The sequence below is a fragment of the Rhinolophus hipposideros genome (assembly GCF_964194185.1).
Source record: "Rhinolophus hipposideros genome assembly, chromosome: 8".
Lineage (NCBI taxonomy): Eukaryota > Metazoa > Chordata > Mammalia > Chiroptera > Rhinolophidae > Rhinolophus > Rhinolophus hipposideros.
Genome location: NC_138054.1, coordinates 43,128,721 through 43,141,227, shown reverse-complemented (window position 1 = coordinate 43,141,227; position 12,507 = coordinate 43,128,721). Strand labels below are relative to the sequence as shown.

The window sequence follows — 12,507 nt, the reverse complement described above, 5'->3', positions numbered from 1 at the left end:
CAATGCACCAGGTCACAAGGCACTGTCTGTGAGGGAGCTTATAGCCAGTAAACAAAGAACAGTATAGGAACACCCTCCTTACTCACCTGATCTGGCCCCCAAAGACTTCTTTCTTTACCCGAAGACAAAGGAAATATTGAAAGGAAGACATTTTGATGACATTCAGGATATCAAGGGTAATATAACAACAGATCTGATGGCCATTCCAGAAAAAGAGTTGCAAAATTGCTTTGAAGGGTGGACTAGGCACTGGCATTGGTACATACCTTTCCAAGTGGAATACTTGGAAGATGACTTTAGTGATATTCAGCAATGAGGTATGTAGCACTTTTTCTAGGATGAGTTCATGAACTTAATTGTCTGACCTCATATGCCTTTCAGAGCTATCTATCTGTCTATCTATCTATCTATTTGCATATCTAGTAGGTAGGTAGGAAGGTAGGTAGATAGATTGATAAGTATAAACAGACACACAGACCAATGGAACACAATTGAGGGCCCAGAAATAAACAAAAATATACAGAGGATGCCAAAAAATTATGTATACACATTTTAAGAAAGGAAAAAACTGTATTAAAGTTGTAATAGTATATACCAATAACAAAAGCTGAATACAAGTCATGTTTATACATTTTTTTGGCACCCCGAGTATATTACAGGCAAGTAATTTTCAACAAAGGAGCCCAAAATCATACAATGAAGAAAAGAAAGCCTCTTCAATAAATGGTGCTGGGAGAACTGGAAAGTCACACGCAAAAGAATGAAACCAGACTACTGTTTATCACCATACACCAAAATTAACTCAAAATGGATCAAAGACCTGGAATAATAAATTTCATTGAAGAAAACATGGGTACTAAACTTATAGACCTCGAGCTTAGACAGGATTTTATAAATTTGACCTCAAAAGCAAGAGAAATAAAAGTCAAAATAAATGAATAGGAAGATATTAAACTCAAAAGCTTCTGCACAGTAAAAGAAACCATCAACAAAAAAGAGGTAACCGACGGAATGGGAGTAGATATTTGCAAACAACATCTGAGATAAGGGGTTAATATCTAAAATATATAAAGAACTCATACAACTGAACAACAAAAAACAAACATTCTGGGTTACCATTATTCCATCTATTTCCCCTAAAGTGGAACTCTAAAAAAACCTGCAGACTTAGTTTTTACTCTATGAAAAACCTGTTATGAACCTCAGGGTCTTATTTTGTTACTAGGAAACATAGCATTGCATGGCATGAGCTCCCTGCTTTTCTTATTAATTGAATTTAACAAGAAAATTATTACTTCTCTTATTCTAAGGGACTAAAGAGAACCCAAGGACAACTTAACAAAAACCAAACAGAGCAAAACAAAATCAAAAATTAAAACCACAAACCTTCTTAAGTTATCCTTACTTTTAAAAAAAGAAAAATAAGTGGATATTTCCCTCATATTCTATCTTGTGCAATTTCAACTTTGTTTCAAAGATTTCTAGGAGTATCTCAAATAAAAGTTTACTTTTTTTAATGAACTTCAGAAAATCAGTTCATTCATTCAAATAAAAAATTAGTTATCACTTATTAAGATCTAGGTAACAGGACTACAGTAGTGAACCAAAAGGATAAAACTCACTACCTTTATGAAGTGAATAGATTTTTGTTTTCCTGCTTTCATATCCCTATTGATTATATCGCCATAAAGCATGATTCAACTTACGTAATTTCATTACGTTATTTCAAAGCAAAAAATATTTAATGGCTTTCAATTTTTACCAAATAAAAAATAAAGTCTAAGATTTCTACATTTGTCCTAATTATCCTCATGTCCTTATCCTTGTATATTACCACTTCATGACACCCTCCTTTCCCATAATCTCTGCTGTGGGGAGATTATTACGGAGTTCAAATACTTCATGATAGAATTAAATATATCTCATCTAGATATGGTCTATCTCATCTGTGCTTAGCCTAGAATTTTATTCATTACTTATATTAGAGAATGTGCATCATTAATTTCTATAATATAACTATTTATATACTTATCTTCCTAATACACTATAGACTTTTGAAGTAAGTCAACATAATTTGTTTAATTTTTCAACCATTCTACACCATTTGGGCCTCTAATAAAGCATGTTCTCATCAAATTGTGAATAAATTATCCCATTATTACTATGTAATATTTGTATTATTCTTTAGATTTCCTAGTTTGTACCATACATGGATTTTAGATATAGAGATTAATATAAGTGTGATTTGAGAGAGGATCATGTATGATGCAACTAAATATCTAGTCCACGTAAAAAGTACGAAGTTTAATTTCTCTCATGAATAACCCAAATTCTACGAAGAAGTTTGAGAACCGAAGGAAATTAGGTTATTCATTCCACAAAGATGCTTCCTGAGGGAAAAATGGAAGAGGCTGTCTGCTGTACGCAGGAAAAAAAATAAAATAAAATAAATGGTAGACTGACTGAGATTTAGATTTAGTGAAAATTTAATTTATGAGATATATCATTTAAATTATCCCCAATAAATCTCAGGGTAGCACATCTTTGGTGTCTTTGGAACCAAGAGGCAGACCTATTTTATTATTATCCCTGCATTACCTTCATAATCAAGTAATGGGGATGTTTTCAATAATAATTCTATAGTTAGGTTAGGCCATTGGACATTTCAGAGTTGACAAGTGGAAATTTATTTTCAGGAAATATTTTGTAAGGCTACTACTTTACTTCACTGTGACTCAGTGTACTGAAAGAGATACCCTACAAAGGCTTCCTCAAGTGCCCCATTAACCTTTAGTAAATGGAAACTAAATTACTGACAAAAAGAATCTGACCTAATGATTTCTTCCATTTACTGTGTCCCAGTTAGGCTTTCAACCACTTGATTTCATTTTATACTAAATTCCAGCACACTCATTATTGCTCTAAAGAGGAGACACAGGAAACCTTGGGTTAATCTGTTAATTCTCCATGAGGGTCCCTTTGGGGAGGGAAGTTTTATAAATGTAGTTGCAGAACATAGTACAAAGTTGCACTAAAATGAGAATTCAGAAAATATCTCAAAACCTTCCTAACAATATGGTGCTCTGTGTATCTATGTACATTGAAAATACAATAGCAGTCAACATTACATTTGTGTCCATCATCTTTTGCTTCTACTGATCAATCCATTTTTAAATTCTGTGATAGTTACTTCCTCAGATAACTCTACCTTTTCCATTCCTTTCTATTTCAAAAGTAGATAATCTAAACTCTAGTTCTTCTAGGCTCACCTTCCTGGGAAAAACTCATTCATCTCTCTAAATACCCATTTATCCCTCCAAATATCCATTGCTGTTGTGGCATGAAAGCAGCCATAAACAACTCATATACGATGGGTGCGGCTGTGTTCCAGTGAAACTTGATTTACAAAAAGAGCACGCTGGATTTGCCTGCCAAGATGAATGTAGTTTACATACAGACTGCTATGAACTGATTGTGTCCTTCACAAATTCAAATGTTGAAGCCTAATGCCCAATGTGATGGTATTTGGAAGTGGGTCCTTTGGAAGATGATTAAGTCACAATTGCATTAATGCCCTTGTTAAAAGAGACCCCATACAATACCAACAACACAATTCCTGAAAGAAATAATTGATAAACTATATTTAATTAAATTAAAAAAAAATCTGCTCTGTGAAAGAGAATGTCAGGAGAATGAGAAGCCATAGACTAAAAGAAAATATTTGCAGAAGACACATCTGATAAAGGACTGTTATCCAAAATATACAAAGAACTCTTAAAACTCAATAATAAGAAAAACCATCTGATTTAAAAATGGACCAAACACCTGAATACACACCTCACCATAGAAAATATACAGATGGTAAGTAAATATATGAAAAGATGCTCCACATCATATGTCATCGGGGAAATACAGATTTAAATACTAATGAAATACTACTACACACCTATTAAAATAGCCAAAATCTGTAACACTGACAATACCAAATGCTGGAGAGGATATGGAGCATATAGGAAGTCTCACACATTGTTTACGGGGCTATAAAATGGTATAGCCTTTGGGAAGGCAGTTTGCTGTTTTTTTGTGTGTGTTTTTGTTTTGTTTTGTTTTTAAACTAAATATACCTTACCATGTCATCCAACTATCATGCTCCTTGGCATTTACCCAAAGGAGTTGAAAATGTATGCCCACACAAAAACCTGTACACAAATGTCTATTGTAACTTTATTTATTAATTGACAAAACTGGGAAGCAACCAAGATATTATTTAATAGGTAAATGGGTGAATTAACTGTGGTACTTTCACATGATGAAATAATATTCAGTGCAAATAAGAAATGAGTTATCAAGCCATGAAAAACAAAGGGAGAAACCTTAAATAACATTACTAAGTGAGAAAAGCAAATATGAAAAGTCTACATACTGCATGATCCCACCTATATGCATTGTAGAAAAAGCAAAAATACGGAGACAGTAAAAAGATAAGTGGTTGCCAGGGGTTAGAGGGTAAACATAGGGATGAATAGGCAGAGCAGAGAGAATTTTTAGGGCAGTGAAAATACTCTGAATAATATCATAATGATGGATGCATGTCATTATACATTTGTCCAGAGCCATAAAATTAAAAAAAAAAACCCAAGAGTGAATCTTAAGGTAAACTATGGAATTTGAGTGGTTATGTTGTATCAATATAGGTTCATCCTTGGTAACAAATGTACCACTCTGGTGAGTGATACTAATAATGGGAGATGTTATGAATGTGTGAGAGCAAGGGATACATGGGAAAACTCTGTATCTTGCTCTTCACTTTTCTGAGAAACTAATACTGCATGTATATATATATGCATATATATAATACTGCATATATATAATACTGCATATATATGTGTGTGTGTATATATATATATACATATATATATGTGTGTGTATATATGTGTGTGTGTGTGTATATATATATATATATATATATATATATATATATATATATACCTTTAAATAAATTTAAAAACACAGAGACCCCAGAAAGCTCTTTCTCTCCCACTCCACCATGTTAGCACGTAGTGAGAAGACAGCTATTTATGAACCAGGAAGTTCGCTCTCATCAGACACAGACTCTGCCAGGGCCTTGATCTTGGACTTTGTATCCTCCAAAACTAAGATATAAGTTTGTTGTTTAAGCAACCCAGTCAATGATGTGTTTGTTATACAGCAGCCTGAACAGACTAAGTCATTGTCCCTGTTGTAAATCACTCGAAAATTTTCACAAAAATCTTTCACGCACACATCACCAAAATAATGTCCCTAAATCCAATTGGTAAAATGGCCAATGCCTGTCCATGATAAAGTTTTAATAGAGAAATTAGGATGTATAATGAATTAAAATAAAATAAAAAAACACAAGTAAAGATTAAGTTAAACCTATTTCCTTTATTCTGACTGTCTTACTTTCTTCTCTTTTATGTGTAAACATTTAATCGAGCAATTGATGGTGACGGATGATGTGAGCTATTTTTTAATGATTTTATTTGAGCACATAAAAGCTGGTTGTATCCACCAATATCACTGCTGTTGGCCAAACAACAGAAATTGCATGGCCAACACAGACAGTGCAAATTTATTATTTTAATTTATGAATGAAAATACTTTGTTAGTAGAGTGTAAATTCGTATTTCTAAATTGACTAGGAGTTTTAAGGACTTTAGTCTTACCCAAATTATCAGTCTAGCATGCCTCATATATTCCAAACAAGTGAAATGCCCTCTTTGAACACTACTAATCTCACTATCTCAATGAAACCTATCTTATTTTTATGGCTCTGTTGGAGAACATTCTATTTTATATAAAAATAAAAATCTGTAACTTTCAGAATATAGATGGTCCTTTCTCTACTTTCCAGGATCACAATAAACAATTGAAAGTCTTATCATATAACACTTCTTTGATACTTGAAAACAGCTCTCATCCACAAAGTAAAATAGAACAAAAAAAAAACTTCTCCTCTACTTGACAAGATAAAAATTTCCCCAGTTCCTTCAATTGTTCTTTCACTCTCCAATACCTATTTATTCTCCTCACTCTTAATTGATGATTTTGCTTTATAATTCCATTGATAAAATATAAGAACTAATATAAGAAGCATCACAGGCTCTGATCATCACATATATATGCTTAGCATTTCTATCTCAATAATCATTATATTGAAATTTTTAACATTTCGTTAAAGTAGATAAATTAAGATTGTTATAAAAGAAGAAATACATCATGCTCATAGATAAATGACTTGTTGAATACATGCCAGTTCTCCCAATTTGATCCATAAATTCCTGTGGGTTGCTTCTTATTGTTTCTGTCAAGGAACTTTTCAAAACTTTCATATATATTTACATAGAAGAATAAAAGTCAAAAAGGAGCTAAGTCAACTTGGAAAAAATTGCAGCGAGGGATTATCACAGCATAGTCCTGGTATGCGATAAAGCCTTTTTAATAAAAAGTGTAGGAAAAGTACAGGGACAAACAATTATATTAATGGAAGAGAATTATTCACTTAGATTAAGGTAGCATCCCTTAGTTTAATAGACAAGGAATAAATTGTTTGTTACATGATGTTGGGGAAGCTGGTTCACCACATGGAGAAAATTATTGTTGGATTTTTCACCTAATGCTATATGCAAATATCTTGATGGATTAAATACCCAAATATTATATATATATAAGAATATGAAGCTAATAGAGAAAAGTATAGCAGATAATATTTGTGATCTAAAAATAAAAAAAAATAAATAATGGAAAGTAAAAAAATAATGGTTTAGCCACATAACACTTAAGGACTTTTGTTCAGTAAAAGAAAATCTAAGCAAAAGTAAGACACAGGTGATAGACTTGGAGAATTATTTAAAATGTCTATGACAAACAAAAGGTTATTTAAAAAAAGAAAGTTCAAGCAAAATTAACAGAAACTGGGAGAAATCATTTAAAATCTCTAAGACAAACAGGGAATTAATATTGATCACATACAAAGAATATCATTAATTCAATGAAAAACACTAAAATTAAAAACAGAAAAATAATCAAATGCATTAAAAGAAAATCCTTATTATATTAAAGCTGAATGATTAATAGTATATATGCATAGATGTTCAAATTCACTAGTAACCTCAAATTCAAATTCCAAAATGCGATATCACCTTATAATCACAAAGTTGTATAACCCTAAGTTTTGGCAAGGGAGTTGAAGAATGGAAACATTTTAACACTAGCATTTATATGAATTTAGAACCCTCAAATAGTTCTACATGCATTATAAGAATACATTCATTTTCATGAATCTATAGTAAACATACAGTGAGTAGGGTAAGGCAGGAGAGAGAAATGGATTGAGAATAAAGGAGGAAAAGTAAAAGTAAAATAAAAGGGGTTATGTGTTGGGACAGTGACAGTGGGTTGGGAACTGAAGAACAGTATTATCTCGATTTGAACTGAAGTTCTAAAAATTTAATAATAGTAATAGTGATAATAATAATAGCAATAATAGCAATACCAAAGTTCTAAAATTTTAATAATAGTAATAGTAATATTAAGAACAATAATAGCAGTACCAAAAGGAATTGTAACATATTTTAATTAAACTTTAAATATTCCAAGAATATTTAATTATAAAATAAATGTGAAATTAAGTTTTTAAAAAGAAAGCAGGTGCCAACAATTTGCAGTAACCAGTAAGAAACAGACTTACTTAGAATTCTAAAAGGACATTCGACAGGACCAATGTACTCCATTAAAAACTTAGTATCAAGAGTAGCATGAGAATGAAAACTATTTTCAATAATTTTGGTTTTCTAGTTGGCTTAGTCATTTGTGAGCCCAACCTCAGTTATTTGAAAGTAAATATTGCTGAGAGAATACTTGCAAAAGATGTTGTGATACATTCAAACCCAGATTATAGGGGACATGTGGCCCTTGATTTCAAGGAATAAATGGCTTTGGACACAAGGTTGGCGATGGAGCAGAGAATTAATAAAGAAGCTGGGGCTAGGAAGATATGAATAGGTTTGAATTGACTAAAAGGGGCAGAAACAATGAACAAGAAGGCTAGCTTCTAGGATTTAAGATATGTAATAATTAACAGAAAATGATGTCTATGAGTCAAGAAAATAGCACACTAAATACAATGTTACCTTGATTTATAGCAGTTGGAGTTTGAACCAAAGGGGGAAAGAAGCTCAGTCAGTAAACTGCGGCACATGATTTGCCCTCTGTGATGCTTTGGCTGTAATTTAGTATAGGACTTTGTGTCGGGCTTTATGTAAATATTTACTTAATGAATACATAAAGTAATTAAATTCATTGTTTAGGGCTACAAGAGTAAAGAGTTAAAGGTTACCTGCAGGAAGTAGTGGGATGGAGGATAACAAACTTGGGACAGGCTATTCCAGTAAATCTGAAATACTCTTTTGTCTAGATTATCTGGTTATACCTGACAGCTATGAAATACCAAAAAATTCATATATATACATATATATATATATACACACATATAATTTTATGCAAGGAAGTGTCAGTTACCGTCAACTTCTTATTATCTAAATCCTTACGTGATTACTATTTAAAAACCTTTTTCCCCTATTAACTCTCCCTTCAAGTTAACTTCCATACTCACAGATAAAACAATTTTCCTCAATGTATGTTCTCTTTTCCTGCCTCTTCTGTCATAATATTCACACAATATCACCTTACCTGAAATACACACATGCACACACACATACGTTTACATATTTCTAAATTTTCCAAAACGAAATTCATCGGTAGGTTCTGCAGTTCCATTTCTTTTTTATTTACATAGCAGATTCCCTCTCTAAATGCCTTTCCATCCATCTGGGTATTATCCATTAAAAATGGAATACTGGTTGTCTCAATTATGTAAAAATCTTATCTGATTCTAAGGGTCACTGAAGTTTTCAACCCTCTTCTGAAAATAAAAGATAGAGCTAGTGTAAATGATTCCTTTGCATTACTGGCTTTCAAATGACAATTAAATTGAGTGTAGGAGGGGGGCTATCTTCTTTAAGACGATTTCCTCTAGTGAGTAGTAAAATGCATCAGTTTTTTATCATATAAAGGGGCAATTGACTTAGTGACAAATAGACACACTTGTAGAAAGCTAGTCTGAAGTCAGGCATATAAATCTCATTTAAAGAAAAAAAAAAGAAGAAGAAAGTGAAGTATTTCCTGTAGCAATATTTACCAGAAGGGATCAGATACCTTAGACAGATCAGTCAGTCAACCTTCTTCCATTAAATCCAGCTCAGTATAGCGCATAGAATCAATATTACAAGATATAAATATAAATGTTGAAATCACTTAGTGTCACTTCTGAGTGAAAACAGAAGCCTGGGGAAATTTTCTTTCATCATTTTTATACAATAATAGAAACCATTTAATAGAAGAGTTAAGATGGGTTGATTTCTCATTTTTACAATATTATTTTTAATTCTATCCCACACATACCACACCTTCACCCTGGATTTTTACATTTAAGTTTCATTAGAGAAATCTCCACTGCAAAGTTTTAGGGGGAAAATAATAGAGAGAGTTGGGAAAATATTGAAACTATTTCCTAGCATTCAGGTCCTTTCAAATCCAATTTTGTAGAACACAATAAGTCTGCTAACGTTTTACTTATGTTCGTTTAAGATTTGTAATTTTGGAAATGCTTTCATGTTGATCATTTGCTCTGGTCCTTGGACAAATGCAACTTTTACCATTCTGGTACAATAAGATTGAATTCCAAAGAGGTGAAACATCTTGCTCAATGGCACAAGGAACAATAGCAGAGCTTTGAGAGAAACCAGTTCTTCTGACTCCCAGTCCAGTGCTCTTTCCATTTTCCTTCCTTCACTGTACAGAATACTTGACAGTGTATAATTATCCTTTTAAGGAGAGTCCTTCTGTCTCCTTTCCATGTTACAAGTTTCTTGATAACTGATTATTTTGGTTTACAATGTGGTTCTCTATCAGTAAATGTGAAGTTCATTACTGATGAAAAATACACGCACGCCTGAATTAACTCATTGAGGAAATAGAAGTACCTTCACACTTGTTCATTTAATTAAAAGGTAGGCTGCTATTTTTTGGTATGTTTTAAACAAATGTCAATCTCTAGATAAAGGGAGAAATATGATGATATATTGAAACCTTATCAATAACTCATGATATCTGTATTCTAGACAAAATAGATGAAAAATTTAAAGGTTATGTCCTTTGATTTTGTGTGTTTATGTGTTTGAGTAGGTTTATTAGTTTTTAGTTAACTAATCCCAATGAAATGCATTTTCTGCTTTTAAAATATTTTATCATTTTCAGAAAAATATACGCAGGGACCATTTAGTTCTTACATGAGGCGTAATTTAAAACAAATGAAATGAAACAAATACAATTTCACTTTGGTGTGAAAAATGGACACTGTCTGTGAAGCTGTAATAGGTGGAGGGACTGAGTTCTATAAAGGACTATAATAAGCTTCTTATGATTCACATAAGAGAAAAGAAGTCATTTAGAGACTGATCAAAGAAAATTATCTGAAGAAAATAGAATCAAAAGATTGCACAAGGAGGATGGAGACAAACTGGAAAAATGGCTCACCATAAACATTATAACAAAATCATAATGCTATTGTTTTTCTGGAAACCAGTGAAAGTTTATTAACTTAAAATAAGAAAGATGCTTTCAATATGTGCTACCAAAATATACTTATATGACTCCAAAGTAACAAAAAACTTATTTATAATAAAACATCTGGAATGAAATATTCTGATGCAATATGGAGAGGGATATTTAATTAAGGAAAGAGTTTTACCTCTTATCACTATTATAGAGATATCACAATTATTCATTGAATCACCATTTGGCACATTTCATTTTGAACAAAACACTAAATGTAATATTATCAGAGTGTAAAAATACTCATAATTTACGCAGGCAAACCTCATAGCAACAGTGTCTCTTAATTTAGTACTTTCGTTTAATTATCTAAACCTCAGTTTCTTTGAGTAAAACAGACATGATAGTAATAGCACATCTTCTTTACATTGTTACAAGAATATATAACAGCACACTGAAAGCACTCAGCACAGTATCTGCCATGATAGAAATACTAAGGAAAGGATAGCTATTTATACTTTCAAGCTCTTTTCTCTGACACCCTATCTTTGACTGCTACCTGAGGCCTCACATTTGCATTCTTGTTTCCTGTCCCTGAACCAGGTTGGCCTCTCTATCCTGCTGTAGCTAACTCTGTCTCTTGTGAAGAAACTTTCTGCCTCAGCTGCAGCTCTACTTCATAGACTCTAATTAGATGGTTCCAACCTCACCTTTAAAGTTTCTGCAGAGCAGCTGATGTTCCAAATTTCAAAAGGACAAACGGTTGTGTTGACCAGTTTCTGCTCCAACATTTCAATACTGTATCTGTTTATTAATAGTCAGACCACTGCAAAGTCACACACTTGGACTATATCACTCCTCCCTTCCCAAATAGTGTTCACCTTAACAGTCACCACCAATTAATATGGAAAAAGTCATTAGAGACCATCTGACTGTTCAGTGTCCCACAGTTATAAACACTACATTCTCATGTAAAAATTCCTCTCAAAGCTAAAAAAAAAAAAAAAAAAAAAAAAAAAATCAAAACAAAACAAAAAAAGCAAAAGAAAAAAAACTCAGTCTCTTCTGATGAAATGTTTTGCTCCCTTCTTTTGGACAACAAGCTTTATATAAGTTATCCTATTACTTTCTTTGCCCTGTGTGTTAATAAGCTCAGGTGTCAGGTTTTACTGAGCTGCTCACTCTTTTCCCAGAAAGTATGTCTATTACTTAATTTTGTCTTTTCTATTTTGATAAGAACTTTGGTTTGATTGTACCACAAAGTGTTTTTTGGTTGTTTGTGTTCTTTTTTGTTTGTTTGTTTTTTAATAGCCAGGTAATGACTGTGTATGTAGGTGCACACACATATACGTAAATTTCTTGCATCTGTATTTAGGACAATGGGATGAGATAGAATTTTGCATATTCCATGCATGGAACTTGGCTTATAAGTAGATTCACAGAATTAAAGGACTTTGGAGCAAGAAATATCTTAGATATTCTTTTATAACTTCATCTTAGGGGTAAGAAAGTTGTATTCTTAAGAAGTTAAAGAAAGGGCTTGCCCAAAATCCCATAGTAAGATGGTAGGGCTTACATATGTGACTTTCTCTTTTTCTCTTTCTCTTTTTCATTAACCTTGCTATCTAGTTCTAGGAAAGATATCCTGATGAATATAGTAAAGTCCTAGGTGTCAATCTGTCGTTCTAGTTTTGTTGTTTTACTTTTCTCTTTTAGCCTGCATCCTCCAACACAGAGTAATATCCAATGCAATTAAGAAATCGAGTGGTTTCAGGTTTTATCTCTCATCAATAAGAGAGAGATTCTTAGCTGAGGACGTAACAAGCATCCTCAGATCTGTTTTTTAATCTG

General features: G+C 32.4%; 1 protein-coding gene across 1 annotated transcript in view; it reads right to left on the bottom strand.

Moving 5' to 3' along the window:
• NEGR1 (neuronal growth regulator 1) overlaps positions 1-12,507 on the bottom strand; it is an 845,668-nt gene that overhangs the window by 311,297 nt on the left and 521,864 nt on the right. The gene's annotated exons all lie outside the window — the stretch shown is intronic.